Genomic DNA, 11,978 nt, shown 5'->3' with positions numbered 1-11,978 from the left:
CCCGTTCCAGCGTAACAGGCTCAAGTGGCTGAATGGCCTCCTCCTATTCTTGTGTAACAAGCTCTAATGGCTGAATGCCCTCCTCCTGTCTTGTCTAACAAGCTTGAGGGAGTGAATGAACTCCTCCTGTTCCTGATTAACCAGCCTCTGTGGGTTGAATATTCTTCTCCTGTTCCTATGTAACCGGTTCGGAAGATTGAATGTCCTCCTCTTTTTCTAGTGCATGAGCATCTATGGGCTTAAAGACAACCTCCTGTTCCTGTGCAACGGATTCGAGGGGCAGAATTGCCTTTTCCTATTCCTATAAAACTGTCTGGAAAGTGCAGAATGACCCACCTCCTGTTCTTATTAAAAACGCTTGAAAAGTTGAATGGTGGCCACCTGTTACTAGTTAACATGTATGAGGGGATGAATAGCCTGCTCCTAGTAAAAAGGTTGAAGGTACTGAAAGGCTTATTCCTGTGCAATCGCATCACATCATCATCATCATCATCATCATAGGCAGTCCCTCGGAATCGAGCAAGACTTGCTTCCACTATTAGCATGAGTTGGTAGGTGGCTGTACAGTCTAATACGAGAACCACAGTCTCTGTCACATGTGGGACAGACAGTGTTTGAAGTAAAGGGTGGGCCGCGAGTCTGGCTTGTTGCACGCTCTTTCCGCTGCCTGCGCTTGATGTCTGCATGCTTTCGGGGATGAGACGCGAGCAGCTCAGTGCCCTCCCGGATGCACTTGCTCCATTTAGGGCGGTCATGGTCCAGTGACTCCCATGTGTCAGTGGGAATGTCACACTTTATCAGGGAGGCTTTGAGGGTGTCCTTGTAACGTTTCCACTGCCCACCTTTGGCTCGTTGGCCGTGGACGACTTGCGACTAGAGCGCTTGCTTTGGGTGTCTCGTGTCTGGCATGCGAACTACGTGGCCTGCCCAACGGAGCTGATCATGTGTAGTCAGTGCTACAATTCTGGGTATGTTGGCCTGGACGAGGATATTATATTTGGTGCGTCTGTCCTCCCAGGAGATTAAAGGATCTTTCGGACAAATCGTTGGTGGTAATTCTCCAGCGACTTGCGGTGACTACTTTACATGTTCCACATCTCTGAGCAGTACAGGAGGGCGGGTATTACTACGGCCTGTCGACCATAAGCTTGGTGAAAGTATTGAAGTCCTGGTCTTCAAACACACTTTTCCACAGGCGGTCGAAGGCTGCACTGGCGCACTGGAGATGTTGTTGGATCTTGTCGTCAATGCCAGCTATTGTTGATAAGAGGCGCCCGAAATAATGAATTGGTCCACGTTGTCCAGGGCCGTACCATGGATGTTGATGACTGGGGGGAAGTGTTGTGCAGCGAGGACAGGTTGGTGGAGGATCTTTGTCTTACTGATGTTTAGCGCAAGCGCCATGCTTTCGTGCCCCTCATTAAATACCTCGACTATGTCCTGGAGTTCAGCCTCTGTGAGAGCACAGATGCAGGCGTCATCTGCGTACTGTAGCTCACGACAGAGATTGGGATGATCTTGGACCTTGCCTTGGGATGGCGAAGGATGAACAGGTTTCCCCTGGTTCTGTAGTTTAGTTCCACTCCAGCAGGGAGCTTGTGGACTGTGCGGTGGAACATGGCAGCGAGGAAGAATGAGAAGAGCGTTGGAGCGTGACGCCGACTGCTTGACCCCGGTCGGGACGTGCATTGCGTCTGTGATGGATCCGTTGGTAAGGATCACGGCCTGCATGTTATCGTGGAGCAGGCGGAGGATGGTGACGTACTTTTGGTGGCGTCCGAAACGGAGGAGGACGCTCCCTAGGCTCTCGTGGTTGAGAGTGGGAAAGGCATTTGTAAGGTCGAAGAAGGCCATGTTTCCTGCATTTTTCCTGAGGCTGTCGTGCTGCAAAAAATCATGTCTGTTGTTCCCCGGAGGGGACGAAATCTGCTCTGCAACTCCGTGAGGAGCTCCTCGGCCACAGTGAGTAGTCAGTTGAGGAGGAGGCAAGCGACGACTTTCCAAGTGGCTGATAGCAGGGAGATTCCCCTTTAGTTGCTGCTTATTGCCTTATTAAAGATGTTCACGATTACTGAATCACTAAGATCTCCCGGCATGCTTTCCTCCCTCCAGATCAGAGAAAGAAGGTCATGTATTCGCGCCAGCAGTGCCTCACTGCCATACTTTAGTGCCTCAGCAATCATTCCGTCAGCCCCCGTAGCCTTGTTATTTTTTGCTTTCTTATGGCGTTTTCTACCTCGTGCAGTGTTGGGTTCTCATTGAGGTGTTGGCGGGAATGGAGCCAAGTACACTCATGTCAAGCATTGGATTACGTCGGATATACAGCAGTGAAACAGGCCATTCGCCTCAGCCAGTCTTTTATGCTCCAGTGGAGCCTCCGCTCAACATTCCTCAACAGCCTAATGCTCTATTCCCTTCTCTCTCATATGCCTGTCGAGTCCCTCCTTAAATACTTCCATACTATTCTCTTCAACCACTCCCTGTGGTACCGAGTTACACAATATCACCACTCTTTGGGTAAATAAGTTTCTTCTGAATTCCCTATTTTGATTTCATGGTGACTATCTTATATTGATAGCGTCTAGTTATTTTGTACCCCACAAGTTGATACATTCTAAATGTATCCACTCCTTCAAAATCTTTCATAATTTTAAATGTCTGTATCATGCCACGCCTCAGCCTTCCATTTTCAAGAGAAAAGAGACACTGCCTGTTCATCCTTTCCTGATTTGTGTATGCTGGCTGTTCTGGTATCATCCTTGAAAATCTTCTCTGCATCCTCTGAAATGTCTCTATGTCCTTTTTATAATATGGCGACCAGAACTGTACGTAGTACTCTAAGCGTGATCTAATGAAGGTTAAATACAGGTTTAGCATAATGTCGCTACTTTTTAATTCTTTATGTCTAGAAATAAATCAGCGTGTTTGGTTTGCTTTTTATGGCCTTGCTAACTTATGCCGTTGTTTTATTGAGATTTTGTATTTGTACTCCGATATCCCTTTGTTCCTGTACACAACCCAGACTGGCACCTTCCAATAATAAGTGACCTCACTAAGTCCCCTACTTAAATGTAACACCTTACATTTAGATGGTTTGAAATTCATTTGCCAAATATATGCCCATTCTGCAAGTTTATTAATGTCCTCTTGTAAGTTGTTGCAGTTTTCCTCCGTATTTACTATCCCTCCTAATTTGGTGTCACCCACATTTAGAAATGTTGTTTTTGATTCCGACATCTAAATCTTTAATATTAATTGTGAAAAACAGTGGTCCCAGCACCGATCCTTGTGGAACGCCACTAACCGCCTTCTGCGGCTAAGAAATGCTAACTTTTACACCTACTCTTTGATTTCTGTCTTGAAGCCAGCTAGCTATCCATTCTGCTAGTTGTCACCTGACTCCGCATTCTGTGACCTGGCTTGAGGCTCTTCTTGTTCCGATGTAACAATCTATGTTTTTAATTTTATTCATTCAAGCATGTCGACATCGCTAGCAATGGCCGGATTTGTTGCCCATCTCCATCTGCCCTTGTGAAATTGTTGGTGAGTCACTTTACGCAATCGACTGGCTCGCCAGGCCATTTCAGAGGTCAGTTAAGAGCCAACAACATTGCTGTGGGTTTGGAGTCAAATGTTGGCCCAGACCGGTAAGGACGGCAGAATTCTTTCCCGAAAGGAGACAAGTGAACCAGATGAGGAGTTTGTTACAATGGTCATCATTATTGATACTTTTGAAATTCCAGATTTATTTAATTGAATTTAAATGTCCTCACTCTCGTGGTGGGCTATGATTTCTTCTCTCTGGATTATTAGTCCAGTGATATAACCGTCATGCTACTATGATTGACTTCCATCTGTGTAATGCGCTCAAGGGGCTGAATGACACCTTCTATTCCTTTGCAACAGGATGAGGGAAGGAATGGTGTGCCTTGTTCCTACGCTACAGGATCGGGAGATTGATTAGCCTCCTCCTGTTCCTGTATAACAGTTTCGTGAGTCGCAAATGCCTCATCCTCAGCCTTTCGAATGGCTAAATGGACTTCTACTCTTCTTATAGATAAGTCTCAAGGAGCTGAATGGCTTCCGCCAGTCCAATGCCTCAGGCTCGAGGGGTTAATGGCCTTCCCTTGTCCTTGTGCAACAGACTGGAGAGGCTCAATGGCATCCTCCTATTTCTGCTCAACAGCTTCGTTGGTTTGGCATTGCCTTCTGGTCAACTATGCGAAAGGTTCGAGCGACCGAATGGAGTTCGACATTCCTTGTAAAACAGGCGCACACAGCTGAATGGTTTCATCCTGCCCTTTCCAATTGGTTTGTGGGGTTAAGTGACTCATTGGCCTCCACCTGTCCCTGTGTAACAGGCTCGATTGCTTGCATCTGTTACTGTGCAAAATATTCAGATAATTGGGAAGGACTGAAGACACTTGTGCAACAGAAAGTGCAGGGACCACAGTTAGCCTTCTCTGAAGTATTGCTTTGATGCAAAGTTCACTGTACGGCCCAGGCTCAAATCCTGATTCTGGTGGGAGTCGAGCACAAAAACTTTGAATGTTTAATATGCCCAGAATTAAAAATCTAACGTGCTATCCATTGCGCCGCAGAGTCGCCAAATTGTGCATCAATACAAAAGTAAAATAGTGTTGATGCGTAATCTGAGCTAAAAAAAAATCTGGAAACACTCAGCAGATGAGGCAGAATCTGCGGAGAGAGAAACAGAGTGAACGTTTCAGGTCGATGAAATTTCATCGCCACTGGATCAACCTCCGCTGTCTAAAACGGATGCCCTGTCAGACCCGAAACATCATGCTTCTGTTTTAAAGGGATGTTTTGTCATGGACACGTAGAACCTTTCAGCACGGAAGGAGGCCACTTCGGCCCAGCGTGTCCGCACCGTCCGAAAATTGCTATCCCGCCTAATCCCACTTTCCAATTCTTCTTGTAACCATCTAACAATCTATGTTTTTATTTTATTCATTCAAGCATGTCAACATCGCTAGCAAGCGGTTAATGGCCTTCTCCTGTTCTTGTGCAAAAGACTGGAGAGGCTCAATTGCTTCCTACTATTTCTGTGAAACTGGTTCGTTGGTTTGACATTGCCTTCTCCTCATCTATTCAACAGGTTCGCGCGACCGAATTTGTTGCAGTCATCCTCAGTATTGAATATCCAACTAATTTGGCGTCATCCGCAAATTGAGAAATTGTGTTTTTGATTCCCAGGTAGAAGTCATTAATATCAATTGTAAACAACAGTGGTCCCAGCACCGATTCTTGTGGAACAGCACTACCCACCTTCTGCCACTCTAAAGAGCTAACTTTTACCCCTACTCTCTGCTTTCTGTCCTAAAGCCAACTAGCAATGCATTTATCTAGTTGTCTCCAGACTCCACATTCTCTGACCTCTCTTACAGTTCTTCTTTTTCCTGTGTTACAATCTAGAGATCCTATTGTTTCTTTTATTCATTTAGCATGTGGACAATGCTAGGAAGGGCAGCCTTTGTTGTACTTCCCTAATTGCCCTTGTGAAGGTGATGGTTAGCCACCTTATGCAAATTAGTTTCTCCCTCGGCCTTTTTAGAGGGCCATAAAGAGCCTAACACGTTCCTCTGGATCTGGAGCCACATTTGGGCCCAGACCAGTAAGGACGGCAGATTTCCTTCACTAAAGGAGATTATTGAACGAGATGGGTGTGTTGCAACAATGGTCAACATTATTAATACTTTTAACATTCTAGATGTATTTAATTGAATTTAAATTGTCCTACTCTCTTGGTGGACTGTGATTTTCTCTCACTGGATTACTAGTCCAGTGCCACAGGCCTCCGGCTGTGTAATGTGCTAGAGGGGCTGAATGACTCAGGTTGTTCCTGTTCAATAGTTTGAGGGACGGAATGTCATCCCCCGCGTCCTATGTAACAGGTTCGAGGGGTTGATTAGTCTCCACCTGTTCCTGTGTAACAGGTCGGTTGGTCTGAAATGCCTCGTCCTAATCCTATGCAACGTGTTCAATTAAGGGGAGAGCGGAGTGGGGTTCGGGATGTGGGGCCGCGGGGGGGGGGGGGGTGGCGGAGGTCGTGTTGCAAAGAAATCTAGAATGCTAAAGAGAAATGAAAATGATGCAATGCCGGAAAGTGATTGTTGTAATGTACCCACATTATGTCAAGAAGGGACAGAGTATACAAACAAAAGGGGGCACTAACAAAAAGGATCCTGATAAGAAAAAAAGCGATAAGATAAATCGAGCTATAGTGCAAAAAAATTTTATGATTTCTAATAATGTTAAAAAGACAAATCCAAAAGCATTGTATCTGAATGGACGAAGCATCTGTAATAAGATAGAAGAATTAACAGCGCAAACAGAAGTAAACAGATACAATCTCGGTGCTATTACAGATATATGATTGCACGGTGACCAAGGTTGGGAACTGAATATCAAATGATATTCGGTATTTAGAAAGGACAGGCAAAAAGGAAGAGCGGATTGTGCTGCGTTGTTGTTAAAGGATGATATCAGCGCAATTATGAGAAAGGTATTCGGCTCAGAAAGACAAGATGTAGATTCAGTAGGATGGCGCTAAGGAGAACGAAGGATCAGAAAAGATTGGTGTGAGTTGTCCATAGGCCTCCAAACAGTTGTGGTAGTGTAGAGGATAACATTAATAGGAAATCAGAGCTGCATGTAACAAGGTTACTACCATCATCGAAGGTGACTTTAAACTATATATAAATTAAAGTAATAATAATGTGGTCGATGAATTCCTGGTGTGTGTACCAGTTGTTTTTTTAGCCCAATATTTTGCGGAGCGTACTAGGGAACAGAATATCCTAGATTGGGTCTTGTGTAATGAGAAGGGGTTAATTAAAAGTCAAGTTGTCTGGGGTCCTTTAGCGAAGAGTGGCAATAACTTGATTAAACTCGTTATTAAGATGGAAAGTGAAGTAGCCCATTCCGAATCTATGGTCCCAAATCTAAGCAACGGAAACTACGAATGCATGGGAAATGAATTGCATGGGGTATGATAGATTGGGAAAAGTCAATAAACGTCATGTTGGTGGATGGGCAAGGACTAACATTTCAGCAACGAATGTATCAATTGCGGAAATTATACTTTCCTTTCTGGTGTAAAAAAAAGGATGCTGGCCCAACCATGGTTAACACAATAAATTAAGGATAGTATTAGATTCAAAGAAGAGTTATACAAAGTTGCCAGAAAAAATACAAGCCTGAGGATGGGGAACAATCTAGAATTCAGCAAAAATGTGGCAAAAGATTGATTGAGAGGCGAGAAATATAGTATAAGAGTGAACTTGCAAGGAACATAAAAACCGGCTGCAGTAGATTCTACAAGTTCATAAAAAGGAAGAGATTAGTGAAGACAAATGTAGGCACTTTACAGACAGAAATGGGGGAATTTATAAAGTGGAAAAAGGAAATGGCAGGACAAATAAATAAATACTTCGGTTCTGTCTTCACGGAGGACTTAAATAACATCCCAAAATTGCTTGTGAACCAAAGGGCTAGTGAGCAAGAGGAATTAACGACATGATTATTTGTAAGAAAATAGTGCAGAGGAAACTAATGGGAATGAAGGCCGATAAATCCCCAGGGCCTGATGATCTGCATCCCAGAGTACTAAAAGAGGTTGCAATGGAAATAGTGCATGCATTGGTTGACAACGTCCAAACATCTATAGATTATGGAACAGTTCCTGCAGTTTGCACGGTGGCAAATGTAACCCCACTGTTTAAAAATGGAGGGAGAGAGAAAAAAATGAACTGCAGACCGGTTAGCCGAACACCAGTTGTAGGAAAAATGCGAGAATCTATAGTAAAGGATATTATAACGGAACACTTAGATAATAGCAAAGGGATTAGACAAAGTCAACATGAATTAATGAAAAAAAAAGTCGTGTTTGACAAACCTACTCGAGTTTTTGAGGATGCAACTGATAGAAAAGTTAAGGGAGAACCAGTGGACCTCGTGTATTTGGATTTTCAGAAGGCCTCTGATAAATTCCCACGTAAGATGTATTGTGCAAAATTAAAACATATATGATTGGGGGTAATATACTAGCATGGAATGAAAATTGGTTAATGGACAGGAAACAGGATCGATGGGCAGAGGAACCTGGTGTCCTTGTAAAATAGTCTATTGAAAGCATAAATGCAGGTGCAGCAAGCAGTTAGGAAGGGAGATGGTATGTTGGCCTTCATTCCAAGAGGATAGAGTAAATGAGTAAAGATGTGTTACTACAGTTCTACAGGGCCTTGTTAAGACCGCACCTGGAGTATTGTGTGCAGTGTTGCTTTCGTTACCCAAGAAAGTATATACTTGCCATAGAGGGAGTGCAGCGAAGGTTGACCAGATGGATTATTGGGATGGCAGGACTGTCGTATCAGCAGAGATTGGGTCGACTAGGCCTGTATTCTGTAGAGTTTAGAAGAATGAGAGAGGATCTCATTGAAACGTATTCCATTGTGAAAGTGTTGAATAGACTGGATGCGGGGAAGATGATGCACCTGATTTGGAAGGTTATAACAAGGGGTCACAGTCTCAGGATATGGGGTAGGAAATTTAGGAAGTAGAAGGTGAGATTTTTTTTCATTCAGAGAGTGGTGCAACTGTGGAATTCCCTTCCACAGAAGGCTGTGAATGCCGAGTCACTGAATATATTTAAAAGGGAGATAGATTTGTAGACACAAAAGACATCAAGTGATATGGGGGGAAAGCGTGAATATGGTGTTGAGATAGAGAATTAGGAATGATCATATTAAATGGCGGTGCAGACTCGAAGGTCCGAATGGACCACTACTGCTCCCGTTTTCTATGTTTCTATGTTCCAGGGTCTAAATGGAGTTATACTCTTCGTAATTCTGTGTAACAGGAAAGTGTGCCTCCTCGTCATCTATGCAACAGGTACGAGCGGTCGAAGGCGTTCTGCTATTCTTGTACAAAAAGCCCAAGGATCTGAATTACTTCCTCTTGCCCTTTGCAACTGGCTCGAGGGGCTAATGGAATTCTGCTGTCCTTCTGTGACAGGTTCGACGGTTTGCTCTTGTTCCTGTGTAATAGATTCAGGTTCTAAGAGAACTCAATGGAAAAGCGGGTGGGATTGGAGCCAGTTGTGTAGCAGGAACTGCAAGGTACGCAGTTTCCCTTCTCTGAAGTATTGAGTTGCTGCAAAATGCACTGAGCTGCCGAAGAAACACCAGATCATGACCTAAATTCCGACTAAAATTCAGCATATCCAGACTAATGCCACTTTCCAGCTCTTGGTCCATAGCCTTTTAGGTTACTGGAATTGAAGTGCACATTCAAGGACTTTTAAAAGTGGTGAGGACTTCTGCCTCTAAATCACTTTCAGGAGTGAGTTCCAGACTCTCACCACCCCTGGGTGAAAAAAGTGTACGTCAAATTCCGGAAAACCTCCTACCAATTACTTTAAATCTATGACGCCTGGTTGTTGGCCACTCTGCTAAGGGAAATATATCCTTTCTATGCACTCGATCGAGGCCACTCATAATTTTATTCACTTCAATACGGACCTCCTTAGCCTCCTCTGTTCCAAAGAAAACAAACCCAGCCGATGCAATATTTACTCAGAGCTAAATTCACCATCCAACCTAAATCTAACCTGTATGCTCATGAGTGCTGTCTGATCATTCCTGTAATGCGGTGACCAGAGAAGCATGCAATAATCTAGCGGTGGCCCAAATAGAGTTTTATACATTTGAAGCATAACTTCCCCGATCTTTTATTCTATGGCTCATCTAATGAAGGCAAGTATTCCGTGTTGCTTCTCAACATCGAAACATCGAAAATAGATTCAGCAGTACGCCATTCGTCACTTCGAGCCTGCACCATCACTCAATAAAATTATGGCTGATCATTCCCTCAGTACCGCTTTCCTGTTTCCTCCCTACCTCTTGATCCTTTTAGCCATAAGGGCCACAATAACTCCCTGTTGAATATAGCAAATGAACTGGCATGAACAACTCTTTGCGGCAGGGAATTCCACAGGTTAACAACTCTCTGAGTGAAGAAGTTTCTCCTCATCTTCGTTCTAAATGGCCTACCCCTTATCGTAAGACTGTGTCCCCTGGTTCTGGACTTTCCCAACATTTTGAACATTCTTCCCGCATCTAACCTGTCCAGTCCCGTCGGAATCTTACATGTTTCTACGAGATCCCCTCTCATCCTTCTAAACTCCAGTGTATAAAGGCCCAGTTGATCCAGTCTCTTTTCATATGTCAGTCTAGCCATCCCTGGAATCGTTCTGGTGAACCTTCGCTGCACTCCCTCAATAGCAGGAACGTCCTTCCTCAGATTAGGAGACCAAAACTGAACACAATATTCCAGGTGAGGTCTCACCAATACCCTGAACAAATGCATTAAGACGACCCTGCTCTGATAATCAAATCCCCTAGCTATGAAGGCCAACATACCATTTGCCTTCTTCACAGCCTTCTGTACCTGTATGCCAACTTTCAATGACTGATGAACCATGACACCCAAGTCTCGTTACACCTCACCTTTTCCTAATCTGCCGGCATGCAGATAATATTCTGCCTTCGTTGTTTTGCCATCAAAGTGGATAACCGCACATTTATCAACATTATACTGCATCTGCCAAGTATTTGCCCACTCACCCAACCTGTCCAAGGCAATCTGCAGCGACTTAGCGTCCTCCTCACGGCTCACACCGCCAGCTAATTTAGTTTAATCTGCAAACCTGGAGATATTACACTCAATTCTTTCATCTGAATCATTAATGTATTCTGCGAAGAGCTGGGGACCCAGCACTGAGCCCTGAGGCACTCCACTAGTCACTGCCGGCCATTCTGAAAAGGACCCATTTATCCCGACTCTCTGCTTCCTGTCTGTAAACCAGTTCTCGACACTTCGGTTCTGTCTTCACAAAGGAAGATACAGATCACCTTCCGAATGTACGAGGGGACAGTGGGTCTAGTGAGACTGAGGAACTGAAAGATATCGTTATTAGGTGGGCAATTGTGTTTGGGAAGTTGATGGGATTAAATGCCGATAAATACCCGAGTCCTGATAGTCTGCATGTCAGAGTACTTAAGGAAGTGGCCCGAGGAATAGTGGATGCATTGGTGATCATTTTCCAACAATCTATCGACTCTGGATCAGTTCCTTTGGACTGGAGGGTAGCTAATGTAACGCCACTTTTTAAAAATGGAGGGAGAGACAAAGCGGGTAATTATAGACCGGTTAGCCTGACATCCGTAATGGGGAAAATGTTGGAATCAATCATTAAGGAGCCCATTTGGAAAGCAGTGACAGGATCGGACCGAGTCAGCATAGATTTATGAAAGGGAAATCGTGCTTGACAAATCTTCTGGAATTTTTTGAGGATGTAACTAGTAGATTGCACAAGGAGAACCAATGCATGTGGTGTTTTTGGGCTTTCAAAAGGCTTTTGACGAAGTCCCGCACAAGAGATTGGTATACAATATCAAAGCGCATGGTTTTGGTGGTAATGTACTGACGTGGATAGAGATCTGGTTGGCAGACAGGAAGCAGGGAGTCGGGATTAACGGGTCCTTTTCAGAATGGCAGGCAGTGACTAGTGGAGTTCCGCCGGGCTCAGTGCTGGGACCCCAGGTTTTACAATATACATTAACGATTTTGATAAAGGGATAGAGTGTAATATGTCCAAGTTTGTGGATGACACTAAACTGGGTGGTGATGTGAGCTGTGAGGAGGACGCTAAGAGGTTGCAGGGTGACGTGGTCAGATTAGGTGAGTAGGCAAATACATGGCAAATGCAGTATAATCTGGATAAATGTGAGGTTATCCATTTTGGGGGCAAAAACACGAAGGCAGAATATTGTCTGAATGATGGCAGACTAGAAAAAGGGGAGGTGCAGCGAGACCTGGGTGTCATGGTTCATCAGTCACTGAAAGTGGGCATACAGGTAAAGCTGGTTATGTTGGAGGCAAATGGAATGTACCCT

This window comes from Pristiophorus japonicus, chromosome 28 (assembly GCF_044704955.1).
Source record: "Pristiophorus japonicus isolate sPriJap1 chromosome 28, sPriJap1.hap1, whole genome shotgun sequence".
Taxonomy (NCBI): domain Eukaryota; kingdom Metazoa; phylum Chordata; class Chondrichthyes; family Pristiophoridae; genus Pristiophorus; species Pristiophorus japonicus.
The sequence above is the reverse complement of the archived record's forward strand: the minus strand, read 5'-3'. Positions refer to the sequence as shown.